The sequence below is a fragment of the Talpa europaea genome (genome assembly GCF_964194135.1).
Source record: "Talpa europaea genome assembly, chromosome: X".
NCBI lineage: Eukaryota > Metazoa > Chordata > Mammalia > Eulipotyphla > Talpidae > Talpa > Talpa europaea.
The window spans coordinates 24,914,672-24,927,448 of record NC_140081.1 but is presented as its reverse complement, the minus strand read 5'-3'; positions in this window follow the sequence as shown (position 1 = coordinate 24,927,448).

Here is a 12,777-nt window from a genome sequence, read left to right as displayed (position 1 = left end):
CTAAGTAGGAAGGGCCGAACCATCTCCCGATAGGGAGTCTGCGGAATGCTGATGGGAAGGCGAATGCTGGGGTCTGTGTTTAATATGGATGCGTTTCAAACCTCACCAATACTGTGAGCGGAGGGGAGTGCAGTCCCTGTGCGCGAGCGTGCGGCCCTTGGAAGGCGGTCGGCATTCCAGCGGCGCGTTGTTTGTGAGTTATGTCCCAGCACCTCTGCCAAGGGAAACAAGGCAGTCTTACTCTTTTGATAAGATGTGCATGGGGTGCCTCTTGGGAGGGTTCCGAGGCTTTGGCCAGAGATGGAAGCCCTGGAAGAGGGCGGGAGACTTCCCCGGTGTCTGTGGAATGGCATGGGAAGTCACCTTGCCTCTCTCCAAAACCAGAGGATTACCCTTCACAATTGCACATTCTAGAAATTGTGAGGGTGGGTGGGGAGGGAGAGCTCTCTGGAGCTCACAGCAGCAACCCCTGCTGCTTCCAAAATCCAGCTCCTTTCTTACTGGAGTCCAACAATATGTTGCAAATACCAGGTTGGCTTTGTAAATGTGCACTGGATGTAGCCAATACACTAAACCGTAGGGTACGTAACAGCACTTCTGGCAAGTGCTAATAGGATGCTCTTTTCTGCGACTCGAGAACTGAATGAACTGGAAATGGAGCGGGCATTTGGGGTTTGGGTCTCCTTGTCCCATGGACAGAAGCCAGGGCTGTAAGGCTGCGAATGCTGCGTGAGCCTGGGCTTTGCAACCATGGGGCAGGATTTTTTTTAATTCAAGCTCCACTGGCTACTGCCTCATTTTGGATCCAGAAGGGTTTTATAGCTCAATGCCTTTCCCATTTGCCTCCCCCAACCCACCCTAAATTTTTTTCAGCAAGGAGCTGGAAAGCCACCCCACCTCAGGGAAGGAAGAAGGGCAGACCACCACAGAGAGTGGCAACTCTCTCCATCCACCAGCGGCTAAGTGCCAATGGTGGCATTGCCTTGCCCCCAGTGCCATGGGGCAGGGGCAGTATCATCTAAGATATGCCTTCTGCCGTCCAAGAAGATCTGCTTGTCAGAGGGGTGCCGTGGCAAAGAAGGCAAGGCAGGACACTACATTATCTGTGTCAGCACACCTGGAACAGTGGCTGTGGAAGCTGACTGGGAGGGATGGGGGATGAGGAAGTCTTCCTGGAGGAGGCAGGCAGCTGGGGTCTGCCTTGAAGGGTGAACACAGGGAGTGGGGCAGTGTGGAGTGGTGTGGCAGGGAAACATGAAACTGGGGAAGAACCATGTGTTTCCAAGGGTGCCCGATCACCCACGTCAGTATCACCTAGGGAGGGTAGTGGTTGGACAACCAAGAGGCCTGGGTCCACTGCAAACCTGTGGTTAATTGTTTGCAAAGATGGTCACAACCATCTTCCCAATCCCCTGGCCCCTTCCATCAAGACTCCTTCCCTGGTGACTTGCTTTGACCAGTCCATAGTGGTGGAAATAACAGTGAGTTTGCTGAGACAAGGCCTTAAGAGAACTAGCAGCTTGAATTTTCACCTTCTCTTGGATCTGAGGCCACTGTGATGTGAAACAACCCAGTCTAGCCAACCAGAGGGTCAGGGGCCATGTGGAAGGGAACTGAGGCACCTCAGTCAACAGCCAGCACCAAGTTCTGGACATACGAATGAATGAGGTCAGTCCTAGTGGACCTATCATGTGGTAGAAGCAGCATGAATGAACCCAGGAGAGACCATGGGAAGAACCAGGAGAAATACACAAAGGTTGTTTTAAGCCACTAAGTTTTGGGGTGGTTTGTTACACAGCAGGATCTAATAGCTAGACCTACCAAATGAGACATTGGACGTGCCTGGAATTCATTCCCTCTTTGTCCTGAAATAATATGCTGATTTCTTTCAATGAACAGTCCCTCCTCCACTCCAAGTGCTTGCAGTGGGGCTGATCATCACTGTATCCCCAGGCCACCATCCTCCTAGCTAGTCACCCAGAGTGTTCTCTTCCAGAGTCAGTAATTGGTGCAGAGTTGCAGCAATGGGGCAAACTGGGTGAACCAGCAGCTTCTCTGAGATTTGTTATATGAATGTGTTAAGAGACCCTCTCACTCCCTGGGAACTCAAGCTGTAAAGGCCAACTAGTCCAACTTCCCTTTCCACAGAACATCAGGACATAAAGATGGGGAGAATGTGACCGAACCCTGGTGACATGATTTGAGCCTTTGGAAACAGTCAGACTGGATTCAATTAAACCTCAGACTTCCCAATTATGGAGCAAAAGGGAATTTGGTCTCTCATGTAGTAAATATAGTAGCCACACCCTATTTCCTGGAAAGCTATTAGTGTGTACATAAATCTCATTATTCTCCTCTTTGGCCCTAGCCCATGGCACTCCTGGTTAGTTGCAGTCTTATGCCCAATTCTTTACTCCGTCCTGATAATAGGATTATGTGGCTACACCAGTGTGACCTAGTGGGCCCTCCTGTCACAGTAGGCAGAGTAAACTACCCTGTACCATTAATGTTGCTCGACTATGTGACTTGTTTTGGCCAATGGAAACTTGACAGAGTAACATGAATAGAGGCTTTAAACGTGTGTGTAGGGTTGGTGTTGGCCTCTCACTCTCCTGCTAGCTTCTGTGAGAAGGTGTTCTCGTGGCTGCAAGTCTTAGGAGGCAGGGTTATATGGAGCAGCCCTGAGACCAATCTGCATCCTCAAGGCAACCTCAGCTGAAGAAAAAGAAATGATTGTTACTGTAAGCTGTCAAGACTTGGAGCTTATTTGTTACGCAGCAGTATTGGTAGAAGCCTGACTGATGTGAGGCATGGCCAAGTAAACCAACCCTATTCCCTGCTTTGCCCTTTTCCTCAGACCTCTAACATCCCATAAGACTTGGTATAGACATCCCTGCTGTCACTCGTTATGGTGTATGGGGTTGTTTGTGTCTCTGTCACACTCTTTACATAGCCTACGAGATCCTCAAGGGCCTGGCACATAATAGATGCTTGATCTAGGTTTGATCATTGGCTGATTGACTAACTGAATGTGGGCCCCAGTTCCTCCTTTTGCTTGTTGATGGGGTTGGGGGTGGGTCCCCCTCCCTGCAGTATCTTTGTCTTCATGTAAAGCCCTGTGGGGAGTACAGACATTCAATTATGAATGTAAAATTTGGTGCCATGGCACTTAACCCATCTTGGTCATCAGTTTCCTTATCTATAAATTAGCTCTACCTCACAGGACTGCAGAGAGGAGTAAATGAAAAGAATAGAAATAATAGTAGTAACATCTATAGCCCTAGTATGTATAGAGCACTTTATGCACGTTAGTTTCTTTCACCCTGGCAATGGCCTATGAGGTCGGTGTCTTATTATTAAAATCAGTTGTAGTTTATTGAGCAGAGAACTGAGGCACAGAGAGGTTGACTAAGTCGACTAAAGTTACACAGCAGTAAGTCACAGCGTTGGGATTTGGTCCCACATGGTCAGGCTTCAGCCTTTGCTCTCAACCCCATATGTAAAAGTACCTCACAGAGCAGTAATAGATTTATCAGAAACAAGACCCACATGCTGGCCACTAAAGGCTATTTTCAAATATCCCAATGTAATATCACAAAGGTTTAATCAAGTCATATCTGTGTGATGAAAAACATGGGTTTGAAAAATGGTGCCTGTGATGTATCCGGCTGTCGTAATGATGGAGCTGAATCTCCCGCACAGCCGATCTGATTGTCTCTAGAAATCATCACTCATTAAGGCATTGGGAGAAAAATGAATCGACCCCAGAGGCCACATGGAGAGGTAGCTCCCGGGTGAGCCGCTCTAGGACAGAGAAGAACTTGGCCCCAGGCAGCCGGGGAAGCCAAAGAGAATTATATTTAACATGAAACATAAACACCATGTAAAAGGTGGTTGGTGCAGAAAAATATAAATTTGATCATCGTCTGGTGAGTCAGAAACCCAGTGGCCTTAGAATCCACATCCATACACTTTTAACTCCCCAGCATTTCAGATGATGAAATAGCGTTCTTCATTAAAGAAGGCTGCAAGAATGAAATGTTAATGGTGATATATCCGAGAGGGGTCGGCTGGGGAACAGAGGGTGATAACATCATAGCAGGGAGCCACAGGGGGTTCGTTTCTGTGAAAATGGCCACAGGATGAGCTCTGGGCCCAGAACACAGCCACAAACACATGACAAGTCACTGTGCTGTGGGTGGCTGCCTGCCCTCTGAGCCACAAATGATAACCCCTGGCTCCAGGTACTTGTAATTTCCCCTTCTTCCAAGGGTTCCCGAGTTTTCCAGAAGCGAGCTATTTATATGTGGCTCGGGCAGGAGACATGCATGGTCCTCCTCATTTTAACAATGCAGAAATGTCCACATTGAGCTAAGCTAAAATCCACTCGAGGTTGCACAGCCACAGCAGGAGCTGGCAAATGGTGTCCTGGGTCCAACCTTCCAGGGGTGGCCATCCTGCTGCTCAGCCAAGGGCAATGCTTTTGCAAAGTGCAGGCTCCCTCCAGCTGGATCCCTCATCTGTGAGGCAGATATCCCCAGGGCTGCGAGCTCCCCTCCTCACAGGGCTTCCTCTGCCCACTAGGGTGGCAGGGAACCTGACCACCTAGCCCCTCCCCCTGCCTCATTTAAGAAGCGCTTCTAGAACACCCGGAGGAGAACTCGAAATGGACTTTTGGGACATGCCTCCCACAGTCCATCAGTCAGCCCACATTCATTGGGCATAAGCCTTGACTGAACGTCAGAGTGCCCCAGATCCCAGATCTCTTGCAGACATTTGTTTTAGTTTCTTTTTGCACACTCGCCCTGCAGCTTGTTTTCTCCAGCCAGCACTGGGGACTCTTTCAGAGCCTAGCCTTGCCTCCCTCACCCTCAGGCTTTGGGAGCCAAAGAGGAGCCCTGGGGTGTGCACCACTCTGGCCTTCCCCAACCCTGAAGGCTAGTTAACCAGTTACTGGTATTGCAGAAGCGCTGACCATCCCCTCCCCAACCTCCTAGCAAAAGCAGGGGAAATCTGCTTAAGTCTCCTCTTACTCATCTGCCTCCCTCTTCAGGTCTTGCTTCCCTGCCCCCTCTTTCACCCCTCAACCCCCCACCGCCCCCACCCCCCAGCCCCATAGCTAGACCTCTAATCAGTCGCTGACACTTGAATCCTCATCTCTGGATCTGCTTCTGGGGGATCTGGATCTAAAATAGTCGCCCTTCTGTTCAGGAAAGATATGGCTGGTCTGGTCCTCAGGAAGGCCCAGCGGCACATTTTCAGCCTAGTCAGTGGACTCCAAAGGGAGCCTGAGGGCAAGGTGATCCATTGAGATGTGGGAAGAACAGCTCAGTGTGTCTATTTAAAGTTGTGTTTATCACGCCCTTCAATATTTTCTATTTTTGTGCATGTTTCATAATGAAGATAATATTAGGACCAGGATATAAGTTAAAATGGCATCATTTTCACACAATGACAGAGTGAGTACTCAATAGGTCTTTATTAATAGGGAACTGAGATCAAAAAGTTTGCACATAAGAGGTGGCCGACCTGGTGCCAGAAGTTGAGTGTGTCCCCAGTGGAACCGAAGGCCCCATGTTGCCATTTTCCAGCTCCAGAATCTATGGAAGACTGTAATTAAGCCACCCTCAAGGTCTTTTCCATTCAAAACAAGCCCCACCTCGCTAGCTTTTCCTACTAGCTTTATCTTTCTGCCTCTTCATCATTTCTGTTGCTTTTCTTTGGGCTTTCTCCAAGTTCCACAGGCCTGGCATTAATTGTAAGGCCCAATATTCCTGTAATTGCAGGGTAAGTATTTTTGTGCAGATCACAAGCATGACCTCCTTTGTTATTTAGTTTGAGCTGGATTCTCCGTGGACAGAGGGAGAGGCATGAAATGAGTAAATATTTAATTCAGGAGAAGCCTGCGGCTTCAAAATGTTTTCCCATTTGCTCGGCGCTGGCCCACATAGTGCGGTGGCTTTCCACGGAGCTGTGCGTCGTCGCGCGCTGCCGTGAAGGGCTGGCTGCCCCGGGAACTCAGCTCTCTCAGCAGCACCTTGAAGAGGGTGCGGGCCAATGGGAGCCTAGGAAATGACTGCACAGCAAATTGAAATCAATGAACAGAAATAAATGCTTCGACATTTGCAGGTACTTTCCCAGCCACATTAGTGACGCTGCCATCAGCAGCTCCTGAAAATTCCACTTGAGTCTCCCCGATGCTGCCGTGGGAGGTCCTGGGTCAGGGAGGAGACTCTCCTGGGGGTGGGACAGATGCTGAGCTTAAGGCTTGAGGTGGGAGAGGAGGGCAGGGGGCAAAGAGGAGGACCATCAGGCAGATGAGGGAGTCCAGAGCCTGGAAGCAGGAGCTGGGAGGCAGTGAGGGGAGTTATGGCCATCACAGAGGTAAGGAGTGGGTCAGAAAGAGGAGATACTCAGAGGCAACTGGTGTTTGGGAAAACATACTCTGTCCCTCATCTGTGAGGCAGTGGGCAGTCACGGTCATCCTGACACTCAGTGTGTGAGTTACCTTTGGTCATGTCCTTTTCATGACCGGTGGCGCCAACCTGAGAGTGAGTTGGCTAGGGATTCCGTTGTGCTCTGTCATCTCAGGGCACAGAAGCTGTTTTCTTTTCTTTCTTTTTTTTTTTTTTAAGATTTATTTATTTTTATACAAGAACCGGGGTACAGGCCAGATGCGTGGGAGGGTGAGAGGATTCACCAGAGACAGAGCGGGGAACAGAACAGGCAGACTGAAGAAATGCACTGCTGAGGGGAGCAGCGGGTGAGACAGGAGAGGTCTGCCACACCATGTGGGATTCTCGCCGTCCCGTCGGGATCGAGCCCGCACTGCAGAGGCTGCGGACAGCTTCACAGTGCGGTGCTCAACCGCCTGTGCCACCAGGGAGGCCCAGAAGCTGTTTTCTGAAACCACTGGTGTCACCTGGTCCTCAGTTATAACATGCCCTCACCAATCAACACCTTAGCATTTAGACTCCAAAACATCGAAATTAATGAGACGGAGAAATGCTATATAATCAAAGATAGGAATACTGTTGTGGTTTAAAGACTGCATGAACATTCCATTACACAGTAAGGTCCTAAATGTCAGAGTATTTATTTTCGATGAGTTCTGTTAGTTATTAGATAGTAGGGGAAAGCTTCAAAATATTATAAAATGATAGCAATGATGTTAAAGATATTTGAGCACGTACAATATACAAAGCAATTTAAAGAACTTTAGATGAAGTTGTAGTCGAACAGGATAATCTCCAAGCAAAAATGTTTCTATTCTGTATGGGTTTAGATCTTCACATCTAAGAACTATTCTATCCATTTATCAACCCATTTTTCCATTCATTGACCCATCATTCTGTTGATGGATCAATTGATCCATCCATCCATTTATCTATCCATCCATTCACCCACCTATTATCCATCATCCATCACTCTATCCAGCCATCCACCATCCATCCATCTGTCCATCCATGTAACATGGGTCAGGAATTGTGCAAGCCATGGCTGATACACAGATTAAGACATTACTGTGCTCAAGGAGTTCACGCTCTAGTGGAACAACTTTGAATTATGCATTAAATTCAAACCCAAGTAAATTGGGTTGCATGCAAGAATTAGATGCTTAAGCCTAACAGTGCTGAGGGTTCTGGTGGCTGAAAGATCTTAGAGGTAAACTGCTCCAGGAAACCTCTGTTGCCTGATTTTCTCCCCCTAAATTTCCTACGATATTTTTTGAATGCTAATTTCCATGACTGTGCCTGGACCCCTGGAGGTCACTACTTCTCTTTCTCTCCAGGCCTATTATAGACACAGATCTTTCTGTTCCCGCCCCCTGGCAAAGTGGATAGGTCATCAGAAAAAGCTAAGGGGAAAAGAAAAAGAAATCCTGAAAGTGTTAACAATGCATAAAACTATCAGTTTATGGAGTAATAATTCCCTACCTGAAGAATTCTATAAGGTGCTCTGAGCTTCTCAGCATACAGCATTTCTTCATTCTAAGATCCTTCCATCTAGGTGCTTTTTGGAAGATCACTGTTTTCAGATGGGCTGCCTGGCTTCCTTCCCTTCCTGTTCCCTGTTTTCTTGTCCTTATAGCTCCTTGGCTTGGTCATGCATATCAGTGAACTCTTGCTGTGTAAGAAACACAATTTTACAATCTCAGAGGCACAATCATATGCATTCATCTTTCTCACTTATGTGAGTTGGCTGGGGTGGCTCTGTTATCTAAACTGGATCAGTTGAACTGGACTTAAAGCTCCAAGCTGGGTCTAGATTTGTTCTGCACATTTCTCATGTGGACCCACAGAATGAGGACATGTCCTCCTGATGGCAATGCCAGAGCCCAGGAGGCGAGCAGAAAGAAGTGAGGCCTCTTAAGTTGAGGCTCAGAACCGACACAGTGTTTATTTCCAGCTACATTCCATTGACCAGAGCAAGTGGTATGGCCAAGCTCAAAATCATGTAACCGATGGCATAGTTACAGGATAAAGGGTGTGGATGCAGGGAAATGGGAAGAATTGAGTCTGATAATTTCATTTACACCAAGGAGAAATAGAAAATTTTCAAAATATATGGCATATAGATTTTTCTGATCCTCAAAACAACTCCAAGTATGTCCTATTTTCTTTTGTATTCTTACTTTCTTTTTCCTCTTTATTGAGGTGGAATTGTCAAATAGGATTGTACAATAGTTACAGTACAAAATGCAATCATTTGCTATATGTATACATTGTGAAAGGATTTCCCCCCATGGAGTTAATTAACTAGTTAATTAGTATGTGCAGTTCTAAGAAGCAGTCACTAAGGTGTGATCTACCTAAGTAACTTGGCCAAAGTCCCCCAGCCCATCCAGTCATCCAAAGTCTGTCTTTCCTGGGCGGGCACAGTGAAACAGTTCTGGACAAGTCCCCTGTTACAGAGCCTCCTTCCTGAAAGGACGCAGACCCTGACTTCCCATTTCAGGGGTTCTCAACCCCACCCCCCAAGGCCGTCCCTGTTTTCTGGGAGTGGCCTGGCCTCTGGTCTCAGTTAATCAGCTGATTAATTCTGCTGAATACAAGGAGAGCTTGGCTGTTCCTGCCTTAATTGTCCTGCTCCTTTCTCTCCTGCAGAATTTGGAATAGCTCCCCCAAGAGGAATGGTTTGCAAAGCTCCAACATTATTATCCATAATGTATAAAGCCCTCAAACATATATTGATTGACATTAATACAACGTGTAGTAAAACGGAGGGTCATTCTCTCACATGGGTGGGAATGTTCGTGGCATAAATTACCTTTATAACTCTCAGGCAGCGGCCTCTTCCCATTACCCGGTGGCCTTTCATCAGCCTCCAGGCTATGGGCTCAGAGTCCTCCCTTCTATTTGCGGTCTTTCCCTTTTATCTACATGTATTTGCCTTTTGAATTTATCTTTACTTGTTTATTAGTGGGGGGAAAATCACAGCTTTCAGCTTTGGTCTTGGATTGTCAATGAGACCTTGGATGGTAGAGAAGTAGTGTACCTTCCTCTCAAAATGCCTTTCATCAGCTTTGGGTATTTCCCTCTCTAACTCTAAATACCATACTTACACTGCTTCTTCGTGATTTTCTAGTTTTAGGCATTATCTTTTTAATTCCTATTGACTTCCTGTGATGGAAAATGACTATTTAGTTCTCTTTCACCACTATCCCCTCTACTCACCATTCCCTGGCACACTTTCTCTCAGAATACTTGTATATTATAATTTAGGTTAGTTCAGTATTCGGCGTTTATGTTATTTTGACAGCGTAAACAATAGTCATAGCTGAGCGGTGCAGCTATTTCCTCACCTTCTTACTGTGGTAGATTATTTGCAAATGTGGCTGCAGTAACTCCGCCCTGAACACTTGCCCCCTCGCAGTGCAACCTTGCCACCTCTTTACCTTTCAGATGGTTTCTCCACTTCTAGAGACTGAGCTCAGTCATGTGACCACCTTGGCCAGTGCGACATCAGATTCATCTCGTGTTGCTGCTTTAACAGATGACTGCAAACACAGTGGCTTAAACCAACCCAACTTCATTCTCTTCAATTTCTGGAAGCCAGCTGTCTGAAATCCATTTCACTGGGCTAACGTTAAGGCGTCAACAGAGTTGGTTTCTTTTGGGAAGGAACTAAGTGGGGATGCTAAGGGGAGTCTTACCTTTTTCGGCTTCTAGCGACCACCTGTGTTCCTTTATTGTTTTTTTAAAGATTTATTTATTTTTGTACAAGAACCTGGATACAGGATAGATGTGTGGGAGGGTGAGAGGATTCACCGGAGACAGAGCAGGGAGCAGAACAGAAATACACTGCTGAGGGGAGCAGCGGGCGAGACAGGAGAGGTCTGCTTCATCACGTGGGTTTCTCCCTGGCCGGCCGGGATTGAACCTGTGCTGCAGAGGCTGTGGACAGCTCCACAGTGCGGCGCTCAACTGCCTGTGCCACCAGGGAGGCCCCACCTGTGTTCCTTAACATGTGATTGCATGGATTAAATGGGATGATGTGAAGGACTTAGAATCGTATCTATACATTGCAAACACCCTATACGTTGAGCTATTATTACCATATTATTTTTCTGACAGTATTAATAGGGTTTTTTCTTTTCCAGATTTCTTTTCCCTGCATAGTGTTTACTTGTGCCAAAGCTTTTTACTGATTGGCTTTGGCATCTCTCTTTTAAGTCAGACACTTCTTGTGGGTATCTGTTGATTCTTGACTCTCAGTTAATATTTGAGTGAGTCTTAGTATTTTCAGATCTTTCTTTTGGGCTGGCTATAATCTTCAGCATAGGATATTCCAGTTTCCTACTTGGGGAGTGGATAGTCTGACTGCCATCCTTCTGAAAGCTCCCAATGAAAACCCGTTTTTTCTTCAGGTAACCCTGTCTAGAGATCTTCATTTTTATCCTCACTGGGGACCATACATCAGACAGGAAGGCCAGTAGCTTATCTACAGGGAGTGGAGTGGGGGGCCTGTAGTGGTCTTTTAAACAGACTGGCAACCAATTCTTCTCTCTTCAACCCTACATTTACCTCTACTTCTAGAAGCATCTGATATCACCCACATCTGAGTATTTGGGCAGTTCTATGGTACTTATGGATTTCTAGGCTTTTCCCTCTTCCATTGCCTGCTTTGTTTTCACTTTCTCAAGTCTGCTAAGTTAGTTGCTAACCATTGAGCTACTTTCTAAAATTGTTGTTTTGACACCTCTCCCATTTTCTCTGCCTTTGCAAATTTGTCATTTTAAAAGTTCATTTTTTGGTTGTTGTTTCAAGAAGCAGCAGAAGTAAATGCGTGTGCTCAGTCTACCATCATTGAACAGAGCTGTCCACTGAACCTGAGGTGCAAAGGCATACTTATACTTATGTTACCTTGAGTACATTTAGCCGGGTTGCACCTTTGTCTAGCTGTCTTACCTCTATTAAATAGTAAACCTTTTTCATTCTCTAATTTAGTTATTGCCATCCAGAAGTAGCGCATTGCTAATGGTTCTGAGAGTACTCAGAATGTCAAAGCCTCTAGAAAGTGGAAAAGACAAGGAAACAGATTTTTCAGTAGGCTTCTAGAAGGGGACACAGCCCAGCTGACACCTTGACTTTAGCCCTAGTTCAGACTTGTAACCTTCAAAACTGTAAGAATAAATTTGTGTTGTTTTGAGTCGCTCTATTTGTGGTTACTTGTGACCGCGGCAAATACAATGCCAGCGCACCAAGGTCCCCAAACTGACAGGCTGCTCAGGTCTCCCATGAGAGCTAGGAAGATGGAATAACCTGACAATTATGCCTTTGAGAGGTCCAGGTAAAATTGCAGGGGGTCCCTGCTTCTTGAGAGACAAGCAACAGTGGTCCCCAGAAAATGTCAAGGCCTATGAGGATTCCCAGCCCTTGCAGCCACCTGGGAGTTAAACACCACAGGAATTAGCAAGCAGTTCCCTGGCAGGGATGTACTGAGTTAACTAAAAACTTTACCCCAGCTGTTTCTCATCAACTTCAGATGGCTTTAATCACATCTAGAATCATAAACCTGTGTTTCTCGAATCTGCCAGGGTCTCAGAATTACCTGGAGGCATTTGTTAAAGAAGCTGAAGGCTACACTGTCTCTGCCCTTAGTTGCTTCATCCCAGGTTTCTAGAATATGAATCTCTGAAGGTGGGGTATGAGACTCTGTTTTTAACAAGTATCTCCAGGGAATTCTGGCACCTGTGTGTGGGAATTGGAAAACACTGTCCTAAAGCACTTGTTTTAGACCTTCATGGGATGCTTCAGTCAGCTAAGATAGAATTCCATAACCCTCAGGAAGCGGTGTTAATAAAGGGATTTTGCCATGAGAACATGAACTTGCAACACAAGTGGCTTTCCCCTGGATAGGCTCTACCTGCAGGTTGGTGCAAGAGCTGAAAATCTACCACATCAGCAGTGGCTCCTGCATTCCGACTCCAGATCCACCACATTTCCCAGAGCCCTGGCCTCAGCGCCCATGCCCCACTGCTCCAAGACCTCCATTAACAGAGAAGCAAACCTGAACAATATCCAATATGGCAGACACTACTGGTTGACTATTCAAAGTCTCTCCCTTCTTCCTCGCTAACAAAAGCCTGCTTCACTGGTAGGAGGGAACTGAGCAGGAAAGGTGGGTCTCTGTCTCTCTCAGCCTCAGAGGACAATGGCTCCACTCCAGCCATGGGAATCCCAATCCTCTTTGCCAGTGACTGGGAAACAGATCATCCCATGACCCAATTCAAAAGTATCTTTAATCACTTTACACTGGCCTAAGCGCCACAGA